The following is a 24,923-nucleotide window of genomic DNA, read 5'->3' as shown; positions in this document are numbered from 1 at the left end:
AAACCATTATTGTACTGTAATAGCTGAACATATGTGTGTGCAACTAAGGTCTCAGCAAGCCTGCTTTTTGAATGTTGACTGGTATATTCGTTGTGAATGCATCTGCAACACCTTTTTGGCCTGTTCCAAATATAGCTTTTCACATTACTCATATTGTGAAGTGAATGTAAAAATGGACCTCTTGTAGGATGAAAACAGTTGTATGAATTTATCCAGAGAGTCTAGAAGTAGTTGAAGTGCCTTGTGAATGAAATGTGGTGCCGTTAACTGGCATGGCATTGCCCTTTATAAGTAGAAGACATCCTATCAAAAGAAACTGTTAATAGCTGCAATCCAACCAAGAGTTAGGCATATAACTAAATAGCTTCTTTTAATAAACCAAAAATTGTATACTCATTTGGATTAATTTTGTTTCGGGGGTGGGGACAACATGCATTTTTCTCTTAACTGCAAATCTTAAACATGTTTGCCCAGAAATGTCAGTGATTCAATTGGCCTTGCTCTATAGTAAGTGTGTTTAGTTATGTAACCTAAGAATCTCAACATGATTATTAGTAATAATGATGCTGTGATTGTTAATAATTATTTATGCATTTCCCATTCTTACTAAAACTTAACCCAAATGGGAGTACAATTTCCAGTCAGCTGAAAGAAAAACTCTGACACATGAGCCCTTATTATGATTAGTAGAAATATTTGCTATTAAAGAATGATGGGATAAACTATTCTGCTATTACATAATAACAATTAGAAATTTCCATATCAAGTCATGAAAATGCACCCTTTTATTAGAATAAGTTGAAATGCTGCTTGCATTCTCCCACTTGAATTTACAGAGGCAAAATCTCATAGACTTTATTTTATGAATATAGAGTGTTGGCATATATATAAAACCAAACCTCTACTTAAAAGTTTAACTTGATATCATTAAAAATTTTACTTGCTCATTCACCCCAAAGCCATAAACAAGTCTATCAGCTTGTATTTATATACCCTACACTAGGATAGAACCCCCTTATGTTAACATCTGCATCTCACAATGGCAAGGTGTATTCTACCCAAAGACGCTTCTAAGTTTAGAATGAGGGCAGCAGATGGTGATGAGATGGGTGTAGCAAAACTAACAATGAGACAGCTGTGAACAGCACAATGAGTTACTGGGCATAGCATGTCAGGTGCTTAAGCATTAGTTCTTTTGTAGGTATTGCATCTTGGATTCATAACAAGACATTTCTTGAGTGGTCGTGTAGTTGAATAGTTGTGTAGATTTCCTCTCTCCCTCTAGAAATGTCTTCAGTGCCTAGGAAAGGCTTGAGTCTAGAAATATGGTCCATGTAGCACAGCATCCATAGGGGGAGAAACTAAAGGAGTTAGTAGATGATGAGGTGAAGATGTTATCCTTTCTCCTAGACTTTTAAGTTTGTGTGTGTCTGTGTCTCTCTGTGTGTGCTCTTTCTGTTTTTGCAAATCACCCAGGAAGCATGGCTGAAAGGCAGCATGTAAATCTTTAAAATTAATAAGGCTTTAAACCTTTGTTTTTTCTTTAGTTCATTGCTCCTGTTGCCCATTCCTGGGCCACACTGAATGGAGCACTATCAGAGCTAAACCAGTATCAAAGCACAAAATTTTAATTATTTAAAAAATATTTATAGGGCGCCTTTCATTCTGTCCCTAAGACTTATTAATCTTTCTGACCTAAAGGCAGGACAAAAAGCAGGACCCACAATATCAGTTTCAAAACACAGGACATTCTTCAAATAACCAGACCTCAAACCATTTGTGGCTTTAATGAGCATGCCCAGGTATTTAAACAGGGCCCAGAAATGCACCAGCAGCCAGTAGAACTAGCACAGAATTGGTGTGATAGAGCCATATCACCTAACTCCAAAGAACACTCAAATGGCCATGTTTTATACCAGCTGAATTTGCTGGGTCATTTTCTAAGGCAGCTCTGTGGTAGAGCACATTGCATTCTAGTCCAGTCCAGGAGCCGGTGGTGCTGTGGTCTAAACCACTGAGTCTCTTGGGCTTACTGATCGGAAGGTCAGCGGTTCGAATCCGCAAGACGGGGTGAGCTCCCGTTGCTATGTCCCAGCTTCTGCCAACCTAGCAGTTCAAAAGCACGTCAAGTGCAAGTAGATAAATAGGTACCGCTGCGCCTGGGAGGTAAATGGCATTTCCGTGTGCTCTTCTTTCTGTCTCGGTGTTCCATTGCGCCAGAAGCAGTTTACTCATTCATGACCTGGAAAGCTGTCTGTGGACAAATGCCAGCTCCCTTGGCCTGAAGCGAGATGAGCGCTGCAACCCCATAGTTGCCTTTGACTGGACTTAACCATCCAGGGGTTCTTTACCTTTACCTTTTTAAAAATTCTAGTCCAGATATAAACACATACATAACTACATTGACCCACTTTCTTTAGGTAAGTCAGATCCACCTAAATTCCTGGGTCCTGCTTTACTGCGCTTGGTTGGCAGGCCTGTTGAGTCACATGCCGCACTGCTTTTGCAGGATACAGATCCTTCTGTAACTCTGCAGGTGGCGAGATTCCTGAATGCGGTTATCTCACACTCAAAAACCACCAAAAAACAACAACAACATCAAAACTAATCGGACTGTTATGATGAGAGTGCATGTCGGATTTCGTCTTCAGTTTTCCTTTCTCTGTGATCCGTCCCTTGGAGCTCTCCTGGCCCCAAGCTGTCATTTGGCTCTGCTCAATGACCCACCCTTGCATCGTGGTGTTCACCTTCTGTTGTCGGATATATCGGTTTTTATGTCTCTGTGTTTTTATGTTTGTACATATTTTATGGGCTAATAGCCGTAAATAAATAAATAAATAAAAGTCAGATCCACAGTAGACTAACAGCCTACTTTCACAAAAGGCAGGGCTGGCTACCACTAGCCTCTCTACTTATGTAGACAGTGCTGAGTCCAGAAGAGCCCCCAAACTGCAAAACTGTTCCTTTGGTGGAAATGCAACTCAATTCAAAATTTGCTGTACCCCTCTACTGAGGTCATCTGATTTCTCTACCCATAGCATATCTGGATTATGCTTCCGCTTGTTCACCTTCATCTATCCCCAAATTGCCTCCAAAATTCAAGAATTCCACAACAACCCTGGGATTTATAGGTGGAAAACAAATAGCTATATTTTATCAGCATACTGATGACATTGCAGCCCCAACATCTGGATGACTTCCCCAGCAGTTTCATGTAGATATTAAACTGTGTGGACAAGGTGGAACCCAGTAGCACCCTGTCTACCGAAGGCCCTGGGGCAGAAATCCCCCAGCACCATCTTCTGAGACCAGGCCTTCCTGGAAAAACTGGAGTCACTGCAGTGCTATGCTTCCTCTGCAGGGATGGTGGACAAATTAATTTGCTCCATATCTGGGAACAAATTGACTTGCTATGAACCTTTTAGACCGTTGTTTACATTAGAAATCATTTAGTTTGTATCTCTTCAATCTGCTACTTACAGTTCAATAAAGTCTGAGGGCAACCCTTAAACTTTACCCCTTTCTTAATACAGTGGTACCTCGGGTTAAGAACTTAACTCATTCTGGAGGTCTGTTCTTAACCTGAAGCACCACTTTAGCTAATGGGGCCTCCCGCTGCTGCTGCACCGCCGGAGCACAATTTCTGTTCTCATCCTGAAGCAAAGTTCTTAACCCGAGGTACTATTTCTGGGTTAGCGGAGTCTGTAACCTGAAGCGTATGTAACCTGAAGCGTATGTAACCCAAGGTACCACTGTACCTTGTTCTCTAGCAGCACATTGATATTAGAGTAGAAGGAAACAGACTGGGGGTGGGGAAAGCTAATGTCAAAAGTGAAGGGAAGATAAATATTCATCCAACCATCCCAACTCCTACTGTGGGTGATGGTACTGAAAGCAGTTGAGAAATCCAGGAAAACTAATAGGATTGCACTACTCCATCCATTCTCTGATGTATGCCATCCATTAGAGCAATAAAGGCTGTTCCATCCCAAAATTTCCATTCTAAAATGGGATTGGAATGAATTCAAATAATCAGTTTCCTTGAAGCTACAATGATTTTTTAAAAACAATCAGTCATAAATCTTAGACTTGTTTATGTATTGTAGCTACTTTTAAGGTATTACTTTCTACAACCAATCATGTAAAATATTAATATAATATATAATTTTGATACAATGCTAAATGAATAATGAAAGAACAATGGAAGTTCTCCATAAAAGTGGAATTTCCCTTTCTCCTCTTTAACTGTTCCAGTACATCTTTGTGTACTCTTACTTTTTTATAGGTGTCCTTTGTTTGGTTTTCTGCAATCCACCCAACCACTTTTTTTTTTTTAACATGTGTAATTTGGATTCTGACTTCTCAGTAAAATATAGTGTTTTCTTCACTAAAAAGCATGCAGTGACCAGATATAATCCAGATATTAGGTGATGTTAAAACACTAAGCCAGGTATAAATAACTTGATGGTGGAGTTAATGCCTTTTCATAAGGAAAAGAGAAAGTGAGAGCAACACCGGTTGATGAGGAAGCCACTAAAAGGTTTAATTACATGTAATCCAGAAGACTGGATCTAGAAGACATCTAGGAAGAAGAGGCAATATAATTATACATTACCTAATTGTGTGGGATCAAAACACAATATACATAAGCTTTGGATCCTGATTTAAAGGACTCCATAAACTTGGTAATACTGTAGATGCCACCTCCCCTTACAAGCTTCCTTTAAAACTTTGGGCATCTTAGGAAGCATCTTCACATGCTGTGAGAAAAGTTGGTTTGTGAGGTGGGAAAATTAAAAGTTCCATTGTATGTATATAAAACCTTATATATGCCTGAAGGGATTCATGAACCTGGTTGTGAATGTGGTGTTTTTCCAATGAGGTGTACAAACATGGAAGCCTGCTTCTATATGCATACTTCCTTTAGCTGGATCAAGGGATCTATGTGTTTCACTGTACTCTGAAAAAAGGTTGGTTAGGCATATCTTTAACATAGATTCTGACTTGTTTGCCTTTAGTTCAGATTCCTTATTTTTGTCTGTAACTTTGGAGGTTGATATATTTCTGAGTATCTGCTATGATGGATTGATTATTTTTTGTGTTACTATAGAACTGGCTAACTTCCAGTTGTGATTGTGGAAATAACATATTTTGTTACTTCTGAATATTATTAGCTTGTTTTCCTGGGACTTTCATAGTAAAGGGAAGCACATTTTGGTCTCTGTCACTGACCAGAGGATCAGGGGGCACTGGAATGTTGCATCCCATGCCTCCTAATAAGAGCTTCATGACAGCTTCATGTCTCATTCATTAGCCAGAGAAGCAGCTGCTGCAGGTAACTTGCTCCCCTTCCCATGTCAGAAAGAACACTCTGCTCAAACAGTTGCCCTGGGGTCACAGAAGCATAGAGGGAGAACATTCTGGTCCCATCCTTTGGCCAAAGAGCCACTAGTTCACATGAGAACAACAGCAAGGGAAGATCTGCTTGGCCTGAACTGGATATAAATGCCGCTTATACCTCAATAGCATCATCCGACTGTAAACTGATCCCCCCTTTCCTTCCACTACCCTTCCTTTGCCCATCTTGTCTTCTTAGATCTTCCCATCATGCTTACAAATTGACTTTCACTTTTTAAAATTGATATGAGCGACTTTGGGGGATAATAATTGACTGAAAAACATGATAAAAGAATAGCTTGACACACCCCCTGAGCTCCCCTTTTGAAGTGCAGAGTAGGCACAGTCATTTGTGCAGGTTGTGTCCAAAGTTATGGGACTGAGCAAGCAAGTGGGCACTCCTGCAAGTAGGCTGATTCTGCTCATATTGCCACAACTGGTGTCACATTCTTGAGGATGGAGGTCAGGGTGATAGTGCCAGCTCACTGTTGTACCTAGACTCAAGGTGCCTACCCATGGCAGGGATCACTCTGCTAGCTGGAGGTGGGACAGTTACCATTCCATCCGAACTTGGGATGTCCACTGTTGCTGAGGTGAGGTAGGCCTTTTTCCTGACAATCCACTTGGTCACTCCCTAGCAACTAGATCAGTACCCCCCAAGCCACTGGATCCTTCTCCAGGATTGGTTTCCAGACTCACATCACGTTCTTCTTCCCTCCTCTGCCAAGAAGTCTTTGTGGGGCTCATGACAATTGTTTCTTTATGAGAGTGAGCAAACTGCACCACCTTGAAAGTGAGCCTGTTCCGTATTAAAATCCTTGGACTCCAAGGAATGTTTATTAACTATCAGCTGATGGCAGAGATTCGCCTCATTTGACAGGATAGTTGAGTGGGTGAACCCTGTGCATTTAATCTTGGATAAAACTGATTATCTTGGCCCATTTTATTTTAGTTTCAGGCCTGATCTTGGCATGGAAATGGGTTTCATTGCCCTGATGGATTACCATGATGGATGGGAGATTTAGAATGAGATGTCTGTGTACTTTATGCTGATGTCATCCAGAGCTGCTGCTTTTCAACCCTAAGCACTGCTTGGAACCATGAATGGATGAGGGCCAATACAATAATATTCAGTCCATATAAAATGGAGGTTCTGTTCGTAGATGGCTCATCTACCAACTCATCTCTTCCTCACTGCCAGGGACCTCCCCACATCCTACTCATTCAAAGCTGAAATCCTAAATCTGGCCTTTGCTTCTGGCTACTATCACCCTGCACAGAAGGGCCCCCACTCACTCTTGCTTGGCAGTCTTGCCCTCTGATGGTTTCCTTGATGGGCCATCACTGGCCTTTGTTCTCTGCTAATGGCCCATCCAGCTGGCTCTGTGGAGCTCACTGGGCATATTAGCATAACTAAATCCAGGGGGTTTGGCAAAGTTTAATCATACCTTGACTAATTTTAACTTTTACTAAATCCAGGAATTATGGGCAATCTGCCCCGCACCCAACATCTATTATGCTATTTTTCCTTATGAGAAAGGTAGCATAACAGATTTCATTGTATAAATATTCTGTAATATAGAAGAAGCAATTTTAAACTACAATTTATTTTTTAAAGTCAACTGACATGAAGTATCTCATTAAAAATCATACAGTGTGCATAGTAATACTTCTGAAAAGATGACAGATACTCAACACATTTGTAGTTCTGGGGTAAGATATCCCAGCCTCTGTATCTCATAGCTGTTGTGAGTTATATATGTGTTTAAACTCCAGCTGACCAGCAAGCTCTTTCCCTAAGGGATGCCATGATGTCATATTTTATGACATCATGACACATGTTAGAGGGAGCTTGGAAAAAATATTGTCCTGTTAATCAAGGACCTAGGTTTTTACACACAATGCATTTTTTTTATCCTTCATCCCAACATTCCTGATCTTCATACCTTTTTATATGTGAATTTATCTCTAAATATTATCTTTGTGGAATTCTTTTTCTGGATATACACTCAGCTGAATGACACAAGTTGGAATGTTTTCCCATTATCAATGTGTTGTGGGTGGATGTGGAGTGAAGCATGTATTTGTTTTCTTTATTAAGTTATATAACTTCATCTAACCTTTAAAATTTTAAATTAATATTTCTAACTATTTTACACAACACCAAGTGTCAAATCTAGGCTAGTTTCAACACTAGAATTTAAATCAGTCAAACAGACTGTGTTCTAGTCTATATGAGGCTTATTTAACCCCTTATGCATACTCAGTGTGTAATATTGTTATTAGTGAGAATCAAGCCTCTCTCATCTTTGACAAACATTCTGTGGCATAGATAGCATTGATAGCAGAGTGGCTATTAACCCGATAGATTTTATTATATTTTCATCATATTTCACTATTCTGAGCCAACATAAAATGGTATGCTCATGGAGGGTGGTGGATTGGTCCTGCTTAATTAAGCAGTAGCCACTGTTTCCAGATTAAAAATTGTTGCATTGTACAGGACTGGACACGTGATGTAAATCTTGCCCTGACTGCACTGAAGTTGCATCTGATACACTTTGTGTCAGATGCAGCAAAACTGCACTGTATTTATAAGGTTGATGTATCAATTACACGTGCATTCTGATTCTATTTGTTTCTTTCAAAGTAAGGCCCACAGATTTTCGAGTTTTAAAATTACAATCATAAGAGTTCCAAGTCGATGAGCATAAGATTGCAGCCATGTCTTTTTTACCAAACAGAAAATTTTGCATTATTGGGGAAAGTCTGAAATAGCTTAAGTTAAATAAAAACTATTCTTGTTTTAAAAACCATATGAATTTTAGCCGAAAAATAGGTTTTCTAAAGAGTAGTATCAAGCTTATTTAATTTTGCACAAGTAAACATTGCTTGAAACATACAGTGTCCTCCTTGGTTGAAGACCTTGTGATGGATAGGTTTACCGTAGTTTTGAAGGATAACTGGGTGAGTTTGTGATATTTTTAGAGGACAAGCTCAGGAATAAAAACTCAAGTGAAATAAAAGTTACATAACGCTTCCTTTGTTTCTGTTCACTTGAACTGTATTTTTGGCAGAAGCTAGTTGAGGGACTGGAAAGGGGACAGAGAAGGAAATGGTACCAGTGTGTTGAGAGTAAGTTGAATGAAAACTAGTTTAAAATCGTACACACATACATTAGAGGTGGAGAAACTAAGTTCTTTAGCAAGTTTAAACAAGGCCTCTCTTTCCCTGCTTATGGAACTATTCACGGCAGGCAGACTGAAGCCCCTAACGGCCTGAGATGACAGGTTTCCTCCCTGCTTTGAGACTATCCACAGGCTTTTAGACATGCAGCTCTTAACTCAAATATGAACGTGAGTTCCGTCAGACCATGAAACCCTCACCTTGATTTTGCCCAACATTTCTGTGCCGGCAGAGAGCTTATTGGAGAGTGAGGCTTATTGTGCTTGAGTCAATATCAGTTTGTCAAACACAGTACATTGTTAGCTGGTCAGGAAAGAGTTAAGTCAGAGGCTGCTTTCCTAGCGAGTGTGGCCGGGGCTCGCCGTTCCGGATCCTTGGTGGGAGAAATCCAGTCCGCACATTTGCGGCGCTCGGAATAGTCGGATCTACTTTCTCCAGCCCTGCTTTTTCTTCTTCTTCTTCATTCCTCCCCTCCCCTTCTCCTTCTCCTCCTCCTCCTCTTCCTCCGGCGGCTCTAGTGTTGGATGGGGGACTCCTTAAGGGGTGAAGTTCCGCGGCGTTTTGGGGGGCTCGGAAATAACATTTGTGAGCAGTGCCCGCGGTGGGGGTGAGGGCAGGACTCGCCCGGGGGAGCGCCTGCCAGTTGTCTTCGCCGAGGCTGCTAGGGAAGCAGCTTGGGAAGTGAAGTGTTGTTTGATTTGGGAGAGTAATATGGCTGATCTAAGGGAGTGCTGAACAATTTGTCTCTCTCCACGCGACGCTGGGCTTGGATTCTAACATGTAAATAACTTCTTCCTTCGGGTAATCGGCTTGGGGCACCGATGCCTGCTCCTTCATCCTTCCTACGGGTTTTGTGAAAGGTTACGCGGTTGTGGATGACGTTGTGCAGAAAAAATTGAACGGTGGTAAGTACCCTGCCGTCAACTTCTTTGTATTAAAGGGCAAAATATGACAGGAGCCCCGGAGCTATATATGGCAGACAGGCTATTTTACAGTTCTGTGAAGATGGATGGTGGGTTGCAATAACGATGGATAGTAGTAATCGAGGCACCGTGCAGGAAAGTTATCCGAATGGCTTAAGTTGACACTTGAGATATTTCGTAACAGTTTGTTATCTTTGCTTGTCAGGAAAACGTTTATATCCATGTGTGTTGAATATTCATAATAACAAGCACAACACTCTGCAATCAAGTGAAAAATCCAGCTCTGGCGTAGCAACTAATTTATAGCTAAAATGCATTTGTTCAGATATCAGAAATATACTTATTTCAAATGACATATGTGACTTTTGTCTCTACTTGAATGCATTTTTCTTTGCTTGAATAGGATATACTAGAGAATATGATTTATAGGTTTAATAAAGTCACTAGAGAATCTCTTTATTTTTGCAAATAATTTAAGGAATCAATGTAAATACAAAACTTCAATAGAATGTTTAATATAACAATTCCTGCCTCTAATGAAATATCTTTAAAGAGTGTTTTCTGGAACATTGTAAATTAAACATAGTATCCAAACATTTTCAAATTATGATTGGTTTTCTACAAGAAATAGGTCATAAGTGAAAGAATAGGTTATGTAACTAGTTTGTTTCAGTGAACTTGATACACAGTATAAGGAGTTCTCTACATATAAGGCTTATAGGGTTAATTCCTTAGTATCTCTGAATATCTATAAAGTTTTTTAAAAGTATCGAGTGCTAGATATACATTATGACACATCAGTCACCTATCCTATCATAAAATTGGAGTGTTTAATTTTATTTGATTTCTGAATTTTTAACATAGCAGAATTGCATTATACTTCAAAATATCAGCACTTTATACACATTATTAGACTTGTGCCCGCTTGAAAATAGAATGAGGCAGGTAGGTCTGTCTTGGTTTTATAAAGCTATTGCCACTACCATACAATTGTATGAAAAGTTCTATTGGAAAAAAAATTATGCCTAAATAAAAATCCTAACTATAGCTATCCTAATAGTATACTGAGAGTATACAAGCACTACTGGTACTATTTTCATGCACAATAGGAGAATCCTTGTAGTACAATGCCTTGTAGTTGAAAATATTTTTAGCTGTGATACTTTCAAGACAAATACAGGGTAAGGACAAGATACTGTTCTGTCAGCAGTGCAATGCAGCTGCATTCATGCTAAGCCATTCATTAATGTCTCTTTAAAGAGCACTATACAACAGTTTCTTAATGTTATGAAAGCAGTTGCTCCATACCCCTTGAATACAGCTGCCTCAGACACTACTTGTGCTGATGTATCACAGATCAGGGACTCTTTACTATACTGGGGTTTTTTTATACATATGAATAATACTTAGCTTCAAATTACTTTTTTGTTTTAAACCTACTATTCTTACATGTGCTAGTTTCATCACTTCAAATTGTAGTGCTGACCAACCTTTTCGATTCTGCATCTGGACAATGTAATCTCAAATCCTAGAATAATGAAAAATGTAGTTTATGAGTAGTTTCTTCTTGTTTTGTTTCTTTGGCGTTTTATATTACACTAGTCTGATCATTTTTATTTACATTTTTTGTCAGTTCAACCTGGAAACAGGCATAGTTATTCTTGTTGTTCACCACATTTTGCATAAGCAACAATGTATTTAAAAGTAAAGTACGTTATATAGAATATATTTCATTCTTTTCCCTGCCCTCCCCCAATGAGTAATGTTTCTAATCAGACTCTTTACCAGCACTGTTCTATTTGTATTTATTTGGAAGTAAGTCCCACTGTGCTCAATGAGGCTTACTTCCTGGTAAGTTGGTAATGCTTCTGTTTAGTTCAATGGCACTTGCTTTTGAGTAGATATGGCTTGGATTGTGCTGTAAGATATCCTGTGATTGTGAAAGCTAGCCATCTCTAAAACAAATGAGCTTGAAGTGGTATTTCTGCTCTCTCTTTTCCTTTCCCTTGTCAATTTTTTGTTCTGTTAGAAGCAGTGCTTTTTTTCTTAAAAAATGTTTATGGGTACTCTCATTTTCCTACTCATTGAAATACTACCCCTCAATGAGGCCAAACTTAGATTCACAAAATGTTAAGGGGTATGCGTACCCCTGCATCCCCCCCAGAAAAAAGCACTGGTTAGAAGTATGATTTGTCTTCTTACTCTGAGGAATTCCATATTCAGGTTGTAAGCATCACCCACCCACAGGCGAGCCTTTCAGGGCTACTTCCAGCCATTTCCACTTTTGAGGCCGCTAGCCATAATGAAATGAAAGATGCAGCACCCAAAACCAAAACAAGGCATGAAAAGTAGACTGAGACGTAATTTGAATTTTGAAACTTATCTAACAAACACTTTCCTAGCCATTTCAAGCTGAAAGTGTGTGTCACATTTTAGTCCACTGTACGTGAAAACAAGTCACAAAATTTATACAATACTAAAACATCGACAAGTGTCTAAATTTGAGGTCCCCTTTGAGCTCGAGGCCTCAGGCCAAATGGTCCCCCTGGCCCCCCTCTGATTGGTTCTGCACACATGTGTGTTAATAAGATCATATGACGAGCCTTGCTGGATCAGGCAAATGGCACAAAAACAATGCAACAGTAATAGATAGATAGACAGATAAACAGGAATTTAGAGGTAGCAGGTTCTGACCTTATGGATCAGGGAAAGCCAGGGCAAAAATATGTATCTTCACAAGATGCCTGATGTAAATAGATGGTGCTTTACATATGGCAAGCAGAAGGGCATATTTTGTATTGCAGTGAAACTATCCAGTGATATTCCATAGGATATGGTACCACAAGTAAAATTTCTCCAAAGATCTAAGTGACTGTTCATAATGTAGCTTATCTGCAGCCTCATACTTGGCATTGCTTGGGATTTCTAAAACAAAAAAAAGTGCAGTCTTGAAAGGTTCAACTCGCCCTTTTGATTCAACATCATGTCCAGTTGTATCCAAATATAGTCTAAAGCCTCTTCTTTGATATCAGGAACCACCATGCAAAATTTGCTTACAATATCTTAAGAACTTTCCAAATGCATAACAAACAGACAAACAGTTTTCTAAAATAAAGAAAGAAATGCATTTGTAGCAGGCTGTATACAGCACAGCAGACAAGGCCTTTTTAATGTGAACTTAACTGGAGATGGGTGCAGGTTTACAGTTGATTGTTGAGGCATCAAACAAGGAAGTGGGAAGGGAATGGAAAGACTTGCATCCAAAGGGCTGGGCAGGCTGCAGAGTTTTCCAGGCTGAAGACTGGGCTGAAAGCCCATTTCTCCTTGGTATCAGGATTGTGGCACCACAGTTGTGGAGGTGTGAGTAAAGAGATCTCTCTTTCTCTGTGGAAAAAGGGTTTGCACCACATGTGGGGTTGGGGAGTGCATTTAGCCCTCATAAAGTGTAACTCTGTTGTAGTCCCTCTTTGCAATGAGTCTCAGAGGACGTTGATCCAGAAGTCCCCCGACCTGTCCTATTTCTTCTGAGTCTTTTCCAGTTCCAATATATGCAGTAGGGAAGAGGCACTGCCTGACTGCCCCAAGAGCCAAAGCCTCAGGAGGAGGTAGCGATAGGATTTTTCTGTTTGAGGATTCCCATTCTACCACCAGCTGGATCTGCTGTTCTGTGTGCACTTCCACAGCTGTATAAAGTATGCATTGAACAAAATGCTTTAGTGGCGGAGGGCAATCAATCTGAGAGCTGTTGCCAAGCATGGAGTGGACTAAGGCTTTTAAAAACTGGCTCTTGCAGCCAACTGGTAAGTGAATGGCCACAGTTCCTTTGCAAGTCTGCAGAGCAACTTAGAACCTACTGGTTCTCCACCTCTATTTCTCAAGGGTGGCACTCTGCTTTCCCCCCTCCAATTTTCAGTGGCAGCAGAGGAGGGCAGGGTGGAATAAGCAGTAAAAAGAAAGATGACAGGGGACATTCTAGCAGCACATGGAGGTCTGGGCCTTGTGGATACAATGAGGTGGGGGGAAGTAGTCCTCTTGGATTGTTTCATAAGCCATTCACTGTAATGTTCTTTGAGAGCAGCCTAGCCTTGGAGACTTGGGGCACTAAGAATAATATTAAGGGAATGAACACTTTGTTCTGCCTTACCTTACCAGTGGTGCCCATGTATCAAACTACATCTGAGACAGCCTGAGAAAGGTAGATGACTATATCTGACAGTTAGACAGTTGGGAAATAGAGAAGATTGTCTTACTCCAATATGAACTTTAAGAAGAGGATAGGAGAAATAACAAAAAAAACAAAAACCTTGGTAATGTTTTATATAAGATCCTACTAGTAAGGTTGAAAATTTCAGGTGTGTTGTAACTTAATTGTGAGGCAAAAGAGACCACCAGCCATACCACTTGTGATGGAGTGCAGGGAAACAAAGTAGCTGCCATTCAATTAATTATCTGTGTGGTCACGTTTCATTATTGACTATGGAAGTTTTTTTAAAAAAAGTTCATACCCAAGAAGCCCTGCATTCATGCGTAGGAATTCTGAGGGTTATATAGTCTCTAAACCATAATAAGTTTGTGGGGGGTTGGGTGTAGGTGGGTATCTTTTCTGTCATGTAAAAAGTGACACCTGAAGAAGTGCAAGCAAAGAATTGATATAGACAAGTGTTGTCATGTTTTTAAAACACTGTGAGGAGATGTGCATATTTAAATGTATGAGCCTTATCAGTGCAATTCTATTCCGAAACATGAAATATTAGCTGTACTTTACCAAAAAAAATTTAAAGTCACTAATGACTCACTTTATTGTATGCAGTGGCATTATTTCGGTATTTACTGTATATTGGATACATAAATTAGCTTTTATATTGTAAGATTTTTTTACAATGTAAATAACTCCAAGAAATCTAAAAACATGATTGGAGTGTCATGGGGGAGGGGAATCATTAAGCACTGGATGAGACGTTATGTACTGTCACTATCATGGTGCCTTGTATGGTATGAGAAATAAGATATTATCTCTAGGGAACAGCTTCTTTTCTAACTTGAAAGGAATAACAGTATGTTAAATTAATTATTTCAGTCATTCTGAAAGAAGAATTGTTTAAAGTGGAACATTTACATCTTACAGTATTTTAATGATCAAGTGCATCTGTTTCCCATGACACCAACTGGTATACTAAGGGCAAAAGGGGTGATTCCATATTGTCAACAATGTAAGACACCTGAATGCTGACTGACTTTTCTGCAGGGGACTATAGACTTGAATCTTTAGTGTTTTTCAGTCTAGTCATGCTAGCTTTTACTACTCCTGTAGTATGTAGTTCACTTGTGAAGATGAAGGCTATCTGGAATACATTTGCAACCTGAACAGTAAAGTCAGTCTGACATTAGTGATGCTGTTTACAACAGAAACAAAACTGAAATATGCTGGAGCCTACATTATGTTTCTTTGGCCCAAACTGCGGGAGGCAGTGGGAGACAGGAGTGCCTGGCGTGCTCTGGTCCATGGGTTCACGAAGAGTCGGACACGACTAAATGACTAAACAACAACAACAACAACATTATGTTTCAATACAGGAGAAATGAAAGGAAGAGCTAGATCTAGCACTCACACAGTTTAATAGAGGACAGGCCAGGGTATATCTTAAATTGCCTTGCACTCCCTGTTCTTTCTGGGAAATTCTAGATATTTTCTCATTATTTAAGATACAGTATGAAATTCTGTAACAACCAGTAAATAAAATAAAGACTCTTCTTTGGTACAGTTAGTATCTTACCTTGAGGGAATTGTTTGCACCATTGGATACTTTCATATTCCTCATCTGTATATAAGTTTGGGCCCACACTCTTGTAACAATTATATATGATCCATCACCTTTTAAATTTGCACGTATTCAAAGATCCTGCATATTAGGGTATTATGTTGGGGAAGGGCCATATCTGAGCAGTAGTGCACATGCTTTGCAGGCAGAAAGTCCCAGGTTCCATCTACCTAGTGGGATCTAAAAAAGGCTGGGAAAGACTTCTGCCTGAAACTGTGGAGAAGTTTCAGAGTAATTAGTATTGAGCTAGATGGACCAGAGGTCTGACTTGGTATAAGACAGCTTCCCATGGGTTGTATCTCACTAAGTCCTACTTGGAGTAGACTTATAAAAACCAACAGCCTTAAGTTAATAATGCCCATTAATTCCAGTGGGTCTATTCTGAATAGAACTGTTTCAAGGACTCGGATCTCCTCTTGTTTGGTGAAGTATTGTCCATCTGAGCAGATATATGAACTGACAGCTGGGAAAAGTTCTTTTCTCTAGTTTCAACTAAACCATAACAAATGGCACTTACCAAATAGGAGGGTTCTGGCTCTCATTGGTTTAGCTAGATCTGTAGAACAAATTTAACTTTTTGTTAAAAGCAATTAAATTTTGTTGAGAAGTACGGCCTTCTATGGATCAGCCTTTCTTTGCTCTATGATTATGAATGAATTGTTAAGGCTGCAGTCCTATAAACGTTAACCTGGGGATAAGTTCTGTTAATGCGTCTTCTGATTCATTAAAAGAAAAAGTTTTTTAAAAAATACATTGCATATAAACTAAAGTGAAAGAAGTACCTATTTCAGTGCAAGGAATTTTTTCTGTTCCTGAGAACCCTGCATAAAAACAACCATTATAAATATGATAAAAAGTTGTATGTTGAATTAATCTCCTTCCTTTACATTGTTCCTTCCTCCTCCCTTTCCTCATATGACCAATCTTTTAGATTGTAATCCTGAGAGGAGAGCTATGTTTTATATTTATTTTATGTACAACACATAGTTGTTTGAGGCACTTTAAAAGAATGATCAAAAGGCCTACCTAGCCTTTCCAGTGAGATCTGTTATTGGGTAAAGATAGCAAGGGAGAGTTTCCAAGGTAGCCATGTTTTGAGATTAGCAATCATAGTTTTGAGGTTTTGAGAGTCCCAAATTATATACAGCATACTGCTGCATTATTTTGTATAAACGCACAGCATAAACACAGTCTTTGTCCCAAATAACTTGTAGTTTTGAGGAAAAGTGCAGCAGGTGGGTGGGACAGATGTATAGCATAAGAACATGAAACATTCTGGCCAACATGATTAGCATATGCTCTTGCCCACCAGCTGCTTTGTCTCGTATCAAATTGTGCCATTCTTTTCTATTCACATCTGCATACTGCAGAAACACCTTCGTGTTAGTTTACAGTACTTTCTTGTTTTGAAATTGTTCTGTTAGGAGTGACACCAAATAATTTTCTGTGGCTGTTTGAAATTAACATTCTTCATGAAATTGTTTAAATATGAATGACACTTATGGATCTAAATGATATAATGACATTCCCTGCTTTTAGCAGCATAATATTCCATTTGGAATTGACAGTGACTAAAAAATGGGCATTAAAATTCAAAATTTAATTTTAAAAATACTGTTGCGGCAAAGGTTTCTTTTTTTAAAAAAAGCTTGATTTACAAAGAGAGTGAATTTATCGTGAATGTAACACTTCCCATTAAAAATTATAATCTACACTTACAGTGTCCTAAAACTGAATAATGGCATTTTATTAAAGACTTTCTGAGTTAATGGCTCCTTTTCAGTGTGTGGTAGGGGGAGAGAACCATAGGAGGGGGACAACTAAAACCTGGACTTAAGCTTTTTAAACAACACAATTACAAATGAGTCACACCAGGATTCCAAAGGCTCAAGACTATATTGGATAGTTACTTGAAATGCAACGATGACAGAGAGGTTAGCCTACTGTGTCATCAGGGACGCGGGTGGTGCTGTGGTCTAAACCACTGAGCCTCTTTGGGTTTGACGATCTGAAGGTTGGAGATTTGAATCCGCGTGATGGAGTGAGCTCCTGTTGCTTTGTCCCAACTTCTGTCAGCCTAGCAGTTCGAAAGTACACCAGTGCAAGTAAATAAATAGGTACTGCTGTGGTGGGAAGGTAAATGGCATTTCCATGCACTCTGGCACTCATCACAGTGTCCTGTTATGCCAGAAGCAGTTTAGTCATGCTGCCCACATGACTCGGAAAGCTGTCTGTGGACAAACGGAGGCTTCCTCGGCCTGAAAAATGATATGAGCACTGCACCTCATACAGTGGTACCTCGGGTTACATACGCTTCAGGTTACAGACTCCGCTAACCCAGAAATATTACCTTGGGTTAAGAATTTTGCTTCAGGATGAGAACAGAAATCGTGCTCCGGCGGCAGAGTGGCAGCAGGAGGCCCCATTCACTAAAGTGGTGCTTCAGGTTAAGAGCAGTTTTAGGTTAAGTACGGACCTCTGGAACGAATTAAGTACTTAACCCGAGGTACCACTGTATTTGCCTTTGACTGGACGTAACCATCCAGGTGTCCTTTACCTTATATTTACTTTGTATTTACTTTGTCATCACTACCACCACATATTAGATGCAATATGTGCACTCACTTGTGTTTTGTTGTGTTCAGTATAAGATTTGCACCACCTAGCCCTCAGAGCATTCCTGTAAACAACAGGGCATCTGTAGCTTACTCTGATGGATTTAGAAATGAACATGTCTATGGCCCTTTTCATGTTGCTGATCCACACTGACCAAGGTTTGATCATCTGGAAAATCTTCACAGAGCATTTAGGAATTTATCAGTCTCCATGGGCAAATCATCTTAATGGGGGAAGTGTTGCTGCCAATCCAAACCTTACTGGGAAGTGTTCCGTCCATGACAGTGCAGGGATTATCACTCTATCGCCTACTGAACAGTTGTGTAGCTGAGGGGGAAAAGGTATTGAGGGCATGCCACACTTTGTACATCAGGGTAGAGATGTGCTGAGACAGCCACATGGTTGTTATGGTGGCTGTGAAGTCTGGAGTTCTTCCAGTCATGGAAGTTGATAACTCCTCATATCAAATGTTTTTGGGTTTTCCAACATCACACTATACAAAAGACTTTCTTTGTCAGTTTAGTTTGGGAGACTGCTGGGCATCAGGCACTAGCAGAATATCCATTCTGTCTATCTGGCCCAACCTCCTAGTACAGATCCTGTTCCTAGGCATCCTTGGAAGGGAAACAGAAGCTTTATGAATGACGGCACTCTGTGCCCTAGTCTGGAGTGGTGTTGATCTGAATATTCAGGCAGTCAAAAATGAGTAAGGTGTTTCTCTCAAAACGCCCCCCCCCCGTTCATGTTGCAGTGATGCAACCAGTTTAACATGAATGCAAGTTGAGGAAATACAGGAATTTAAAAGTGGAATTTTTTATTTAAATCAATCTACTGTGCATAAAACACATTAATTATTTGTAGCAATATTCTAACATGTCAGCCTGCTATCTCCATGCATTTATGGTAGGCATGGCATGAAACTTCAGCTATATACAGTTTGGTGCAACCATTATGAATGCTTTGATCTGCAGGCTTAAAATATCATAGTGGCTTGACTCCTAATCTGGCAAGGAAAATGTATAGGTAATTTGCTGTTATTTCTCTAGTAGTTCTGGGTGGCTCCCCTATTCTCTTTGAAGGACATGGTTATCTGCCCTAATAACGTATACAGTTCTGTTAGCTTTTTGAAGGGAAAGAATAGAAAAAGGCATCTTAAACAATTATTTTAAAAAATAGAATCTTAAAATCTTAATCCTTATGCCTAGAAGATAAATAAATATCTTAAATAAATAAATATCTAAGATACTGTAAGGAGAGTGCCTCAATAAGATAAAGAACTTTTATAGTGTACATACAAAATACAGTCTGCATGTTGCAATGACTAAGCATGTACCAGTTATAGACGTTAATTATCTGGTTAAATTCTTTCTTGGAAAAAACAAGAAGTGTTGTTTTTCTGAAGATAGTTAGTTGAATTTTGACTCTTTCAATGTTAAAAGTGCTAACTGCTGATTTGTATAAAACCATTGTTTCTGGTTTTTATTTTACAAATTGGTTTGTACCTACCGTATTTTTCGCTCTATAACACGCACCCGACCATAACACGCACGTAGTTTTTAGAGGAGGAAAATCCGTAGGCATGTCACCCGTGGGCATTTCCTCCATAACACGCACAGACATTTCCCCTTACTTTCTAGGAGGAAAAAAGTGAGTGTTATGGTGCAAAAAATACGGTAATTTATTGATGGCAAGTGTTCATGCAACTAAATTTTGTTTCTCCTGTCACGCTCGAAGTTTTTATTGTGAGGCTGTGAGTATATAGAACCTAGTCTGTGTCAGAAATCTGCCTTTCCATTTCCCATTGAAGGAATAATGTCAAAGCAGCAGGATATTTTCCTGTGGCCATCTGTACTGCACCTGATCGGTAGACATGAAATAGTGAATACTTCTCACTCAACCTTTTTCAAGCTCTAATTCACATAGATGAACACAATAAAAATAAGTTGGGGCTGTGTGAATTGCCTGTGAGCAGTAGTTTTTCTGAGAAGTTAGATTTATATTGTCTAATTTTTAAAACCTAGTGTACAAGAAACAGAAGTATACAGTACTGGTAATTTTAGAATTTTCTAAATAGGTCTGCTGAGTTCTTTCATTAAAACTTCATAAACCAAAACAGAATGTTGTCAGTAGAATATATGGAAATTTTAAGTTTTGAGACCCCTTTACTTGTAGCCTGTTCATTGTTCTAGATACTTACATTTTATTGTAATGTCCTAAAAACATCTAAAAGTTTTAAACTTCTTTTGAAATGTCTTATGAGAGTTTAAACTTTTTCACAAATGATTTATAGTTTCAATGCTTATTTAGTTTTTAGTTTGCTAGGGACAGAACACTGTTGTGCTGGGATAGTCTTCCCTAACCTGGTGTCCTCCAGGCCCTGGGTGCATCTAATGGGAGTTGGGAAGGTTGTGGTAAGGTGCAAAAAGCTACTAATATGTGCAATTGCTGCTAAAACTGTCTAGGTATCAATGGTAATGCTGTTGCTTATGACCTCCAATGTTACGATGGTGCATATGATAGAATAGGAATATATTATGTGACAGAAGTAGCCAGTGTGCTGCATGCTAGGTGTTGTAGACTGCAACATCCACCATCCATGACCATTTACCTGGATTACTAGGACTGATGGGAACTGAAATCTAGCAACATATGGAGGGCATTTTGTTGAGTTTATCCGCTCTAATAATTTGATCCATTCCCCAACCCCTCTATCTTACTGGTTTTCTGGCTGCACAGAAAGGAACTAGTTCTTTTTGGCCAGTGGAGATGTATGGGCATTTTTTTCAAGGTTCGTAGAGGGCAATATGTGTATTTAGGATAATGCCAGTGAGAGAATCCCATTGCCTATTTTGTCTGTGACTAAAATTGTGATTGCTCAATAATGTGAAATAGGATTTGTCAGTATTTGGGCAAATATAGTCAAATATTTTGCTTACAAAAAAAAAACTATTTAAAAAATCCTGATTTGGTAAATGCTTTGAGTTTGCAGAATCATGTGCCCACCAGGGGCTTCTTTATGTGTCTTTGTTATCTGATTGGAGTGTACTGAACTCAAAACGTATTCAGGGAGCTCACTCTCCATCATCTGTTGTGGCACTAAGGGATGTTCCTCCTACAATCCACTCAGCCCTTTCCCAGAATCCTGATCTCCATTCCCCAAACCACTGAACCCCTCCCCAGGATCAGATGTTCCTTGAGGCTGCAATTCCACTCCCCTCATCCCACTTGGATCCTCCCACAGGTCCCCTAGCTCCAACCCTCTGATCTCTTCCCACTCCTCCAGATCTCATGACCTCCTCCAGGACACCTCAGTGGGACTCACATGGTAGGACTTCTTGGTATATCTACTACAATTTAACTGTAGTAAATCTGGACTTCATGGGCAATGCTGCACCTCAACCCTTAGGTATTAATCCTTCTTCTCCATGTATCTTTGATGATGATAGGAGGAAGGGAAATGAAGACTGGATTGCCTGTACACAAAGATTTTCCTTTTTGAAGATGAATGGGTAATCAGCATCCCCCTCTTCTGGCCAGTGTCCCCAGTCTCTCCCTTTTAGAACAGGTGGCCCAAAAAGGGAGATTGTGAGTGGGAAGGATCTCTGTCAGACTGGTAGAGCTCGAGGCAAAACAAGCACCGAATGGTATTGACTGGTGGAAAGCAGCTTGGTTTTATTCTAAACAAGTTACTCAAACTAAGGAACCAGGTGAGAGGTCAGGAGATAATTTACAGCTCCCCTTTTTATCACCTGGCAATTGTAGAACTAGATTATGCAATACTGCTTTCTGGTCTGCTGCACTGGTGGCATTTAAGCCTTGTAGATTGCTCTTATACACAAAATATTTTATTTTTTTATTTACCACAGTTCTTTCCTTGTCCCCTTAAGCTATCATTACATGCTGTGATCACTTTGGAAATAAAGAGACAGAAACTGGGAAAATAATTCCGAGCATGCATAATGTGGCTACCAGTTTATTAACTGGAGCAGTGAGGTAGGATCAACGAATACCACTTCTGCTAAGTTTGGCAGGTGGGCTCTGCTCACATTCTCTGCTAGGATTCAGGGTGAGGGGAAATGTAGAAGGGCCTTCGCTTTGATGGGTGCCTGACTCTGGAATGATTTCCCCTTAGAGTTACATAGGGAAATAGTAAAATGAACTTAGTGAATGATTCTTTTGATGGCTTTAAAAAAAAGGTGTAAAAGGCAATAATATGAAACTGTATTTCACTGGAGTTTTGAACATTTTTCAGTGGTTATAAAACAGCTTCAAACGTTAACACGTTTTTGAAAATCTTGCAGGGAATTTTTTAGACTTATTTATTAAAATGCATAAATTAAAAACCCAGTCTTTAATATATGTAGATCTACTATTGCATATTACAAGAGTGTGAAAAGAGAAGTAAATTGTGTGTCCATGTTGTATCTATGTAAACAGAACTTTTAAATCAATTGAACATTCATTAAAATGCCATCAGAAATCTTAAAATGTGAAACTGTATCAGCATTAAAAGAGGTACAAATTATTTAATCAAATTTATTGAATTTTAAAATGAAAGTACAGTGGCAATGTATGCTTCTGTGGAAAGTTATTTAACATTAGGTGAAATCTCCACTTCAAAAAAGTAGTTCGCTGAACTGGCCTAAAAGAAATGTCAGCTACAAAGGAGTCAGACATTGACTAGCCACATTTGCCAGCTGTGTGTAAAAGCTACTTTGGACATAAAGGGATTTCACGTTTATTATGTGGGTGGGATGATGTCAGTTTGGTTGATTATGCCCCTTTCAAGCTGCTGTGATAATTACCTGCTTGTTACTAGAAGTGTCGAGCCCATTTTCAGTACTTGTTTGCTTTTGCTGTCATGCCCTAATTGCTATATAATTTTGTCCCTGCCAATTACAGCCTTGGAGTAAAATTTGGTGTAAAAAAGTTGCAAAAAACGATACCCATGTAGCCTTCATAATTTTGACAGATTTTTTTTTCAGTTATATGCCTTTATTTGTAATCTTTGAAGTCCAAAACCTAATTTAAAGCCTACAGAAGTGCCCCACACTTTTGTTTGGGTGCACACCAACAGTATACTTTCTTCTCCTTTTTTCTTTTCATATGGCTGTGAATTAGGGTTAACTAAGTGTAAAATAACCCAGTTTATTGGTTGTTGCTAGTAACAAAGTACATTTGCTGAAATCATAAGCATACTAGAGCTTGGCAAACTAAACTTTATGCTCCTGGTCAACTATTCAATTACGGTACCATTTCACCTTGACCAAGCCTCTACCTCTCAGTTGGTTTCTATTATTATTACCATTATTATTATTATTATTATTATTATTATTATTATTACTAAAGGAGATAACATTGTTATGTTTCATTTGGTGTGAGACTGAATGCATGAAGGATTACAAAGCACGTTGCATATTAAAGTTGCCGTGCTATGCATGCTTTCCTTGGAGTAAGCCTAATTGAAGATGGTGCAGCTTCTAAGTAAACAGGTATTAGATTACATTGTAAAAGTGTTTCAAAGACATAAAGCCACACAACCTTCTTCTGTCCTAGAGGTGTAAAAGCCCGGGGGGGGGGGTGTGGACCCTCTCTCCCTCCTAGACTTTCCCCTAGTTCTTTTAAATGGAAGATTTGGAAACTTGGAGGAATTTGGGGCTGGGGAACTATGAAATATTCTCTCTTGGAATGTCTAGTGTGAATATTTTTATGAAATACAATCTACAGTAGTGAATAATTCCTTGAAGATAAAAATGAAGGCTTATATTCAGAACCAGAGATTATTTCAGAAAAGAATGTTGAAAATAGACTGTTTCATGTAAGCTGTCTGGGTCTAGGTTTGGAGTACAGTGCTACTAAATGAACTGTTCTGGCTGTTGCCTTAGTTACATTTAGTTTTAAGTCATTCAGTCATTCAGGCAAATAACTTCTGGCAAGTTTGAAAATCCTTGCTTTAAAGTTGTAACTGCTACCACCTTTTCTGCACCTGCCATATGACCAGCCTCTGAATTGCTTAGATCTGTGAATGTGTATAATAAAACTGGTAATTCTTTTAATTGCTAGTACTAATAGTGTACTTCAGGCAGTGATGATATGGTGTGCATGAAAACCACATAAACTGGATAGCTCAGTTGGTTAGATAGTGGTTCTGATAATGCCAAGGTTGCAGGTTTGATCTCCTTATGGGACAGCTACATATTCCTTCATTGCAGGGGGTTGGACTAGATGATCCTCAGCCCCTTCCAGCTGTATGATTCTACCATTGCCCAAGGAAGGGTGTTTTGTGTTAGCTCCATAGAGTACCATAGCTGAGCTAAACATTTGCACCTGCTTTCTACTGTTGCAAATGAGGGACAATACAACAACCTCTTAAACACTGTCTCAAGATTTTCCTCAATACCTTTCAGAGAATTAAAAAGTTTTAGTTTCCTAGATAATTGCACTGTTGTAATAATTTTGTCTTCTACATACAAAGAATAGTAGATAGAGATGCCTGCAGGCACTACAGATTTTTTTCCCCTTTTCTTTTCCCCAGTTATTACTGAAGAAAATTCATATACTGTATCTCATATGCTAGGGAACACTTTTTGAGCAGCTGGCTGTACTAAAGCTGATGACGGTCTGGAGCAGACAACCTTTGCTTTAATAAATGGAATAGGATTTCATTTGGTTCTGAAGTCATTTTTGGAGCAGTGTGATATGTGGATGGTTTAAATTTATGGATTGTTTCCCAAGCTCTGGGCAAGTGTTAAAACTCGAAGAACTTGCATGTTTTGCATCTGTGTCTGCTGACCAGTCCTGCATTGTGAGTGTATGGGGCATTAGGGGAGGGGCAGTGTCTCTGGTGGGGGACATATTGGGCTCCTTCTAGAGTAGTTTGTCTGCCTTTAGTCCCTACCTTGCTCTCACCTCTAACATGTGGCCCCTAGAAGCTGACAGCAGCTACACTCTGGGAAACCGGGTTGGTGGGCTGGCTAAACCA

At 39.3% G+C, this 24,923-nt stretch overlaps 1 protein-coding gene across 9 annotated transcripts in view; it reads left to right on the top strand.

The window, feature by feature from the left end:
* Positions 1-24,923, top strand: part of KMT2C (lysine methyltransferase 2C) — a 144,541-nt gene that overhangs the window by 5,538 nt on the left and 114,080 nt on the right. The window contains exon 1 of one of the 9 annotated variants that reach the window (XM_053410552.1): positions 9,055-9,488. The exons of the other annotated variants lie outside the window; for them this stretch is intronic. The gene's annotated coding sequence lies outside the window, so the exon portion shown is untranslated. Of the gene's footprint in view, positions 1-9,054; positions 9,489-24,923 lie in introns of those variants that run through there. 9 annotated transcript variants of the gene reach the window in all.

Source organism: Podarcis raffonei, chromosome 12, assembly GCF_027172205.1.
Source record: "Podarcis raffonei isolate rPodRaf1 chromosome 12, rPodRaf1.pri, whole genome shotgun sequence".
In the NCBI taxonomy this organism is placed as follows: Eukaryota; Metazoa; Chordata; class Lepidosauria; order Squamata; family Lacertidae; genus Podarcis; species Podarcis raffonei.
Note: the sequence above shows the minus strand (reverse complement) of the source record. Positions and strands in the feature narration are given on the sequence as shown.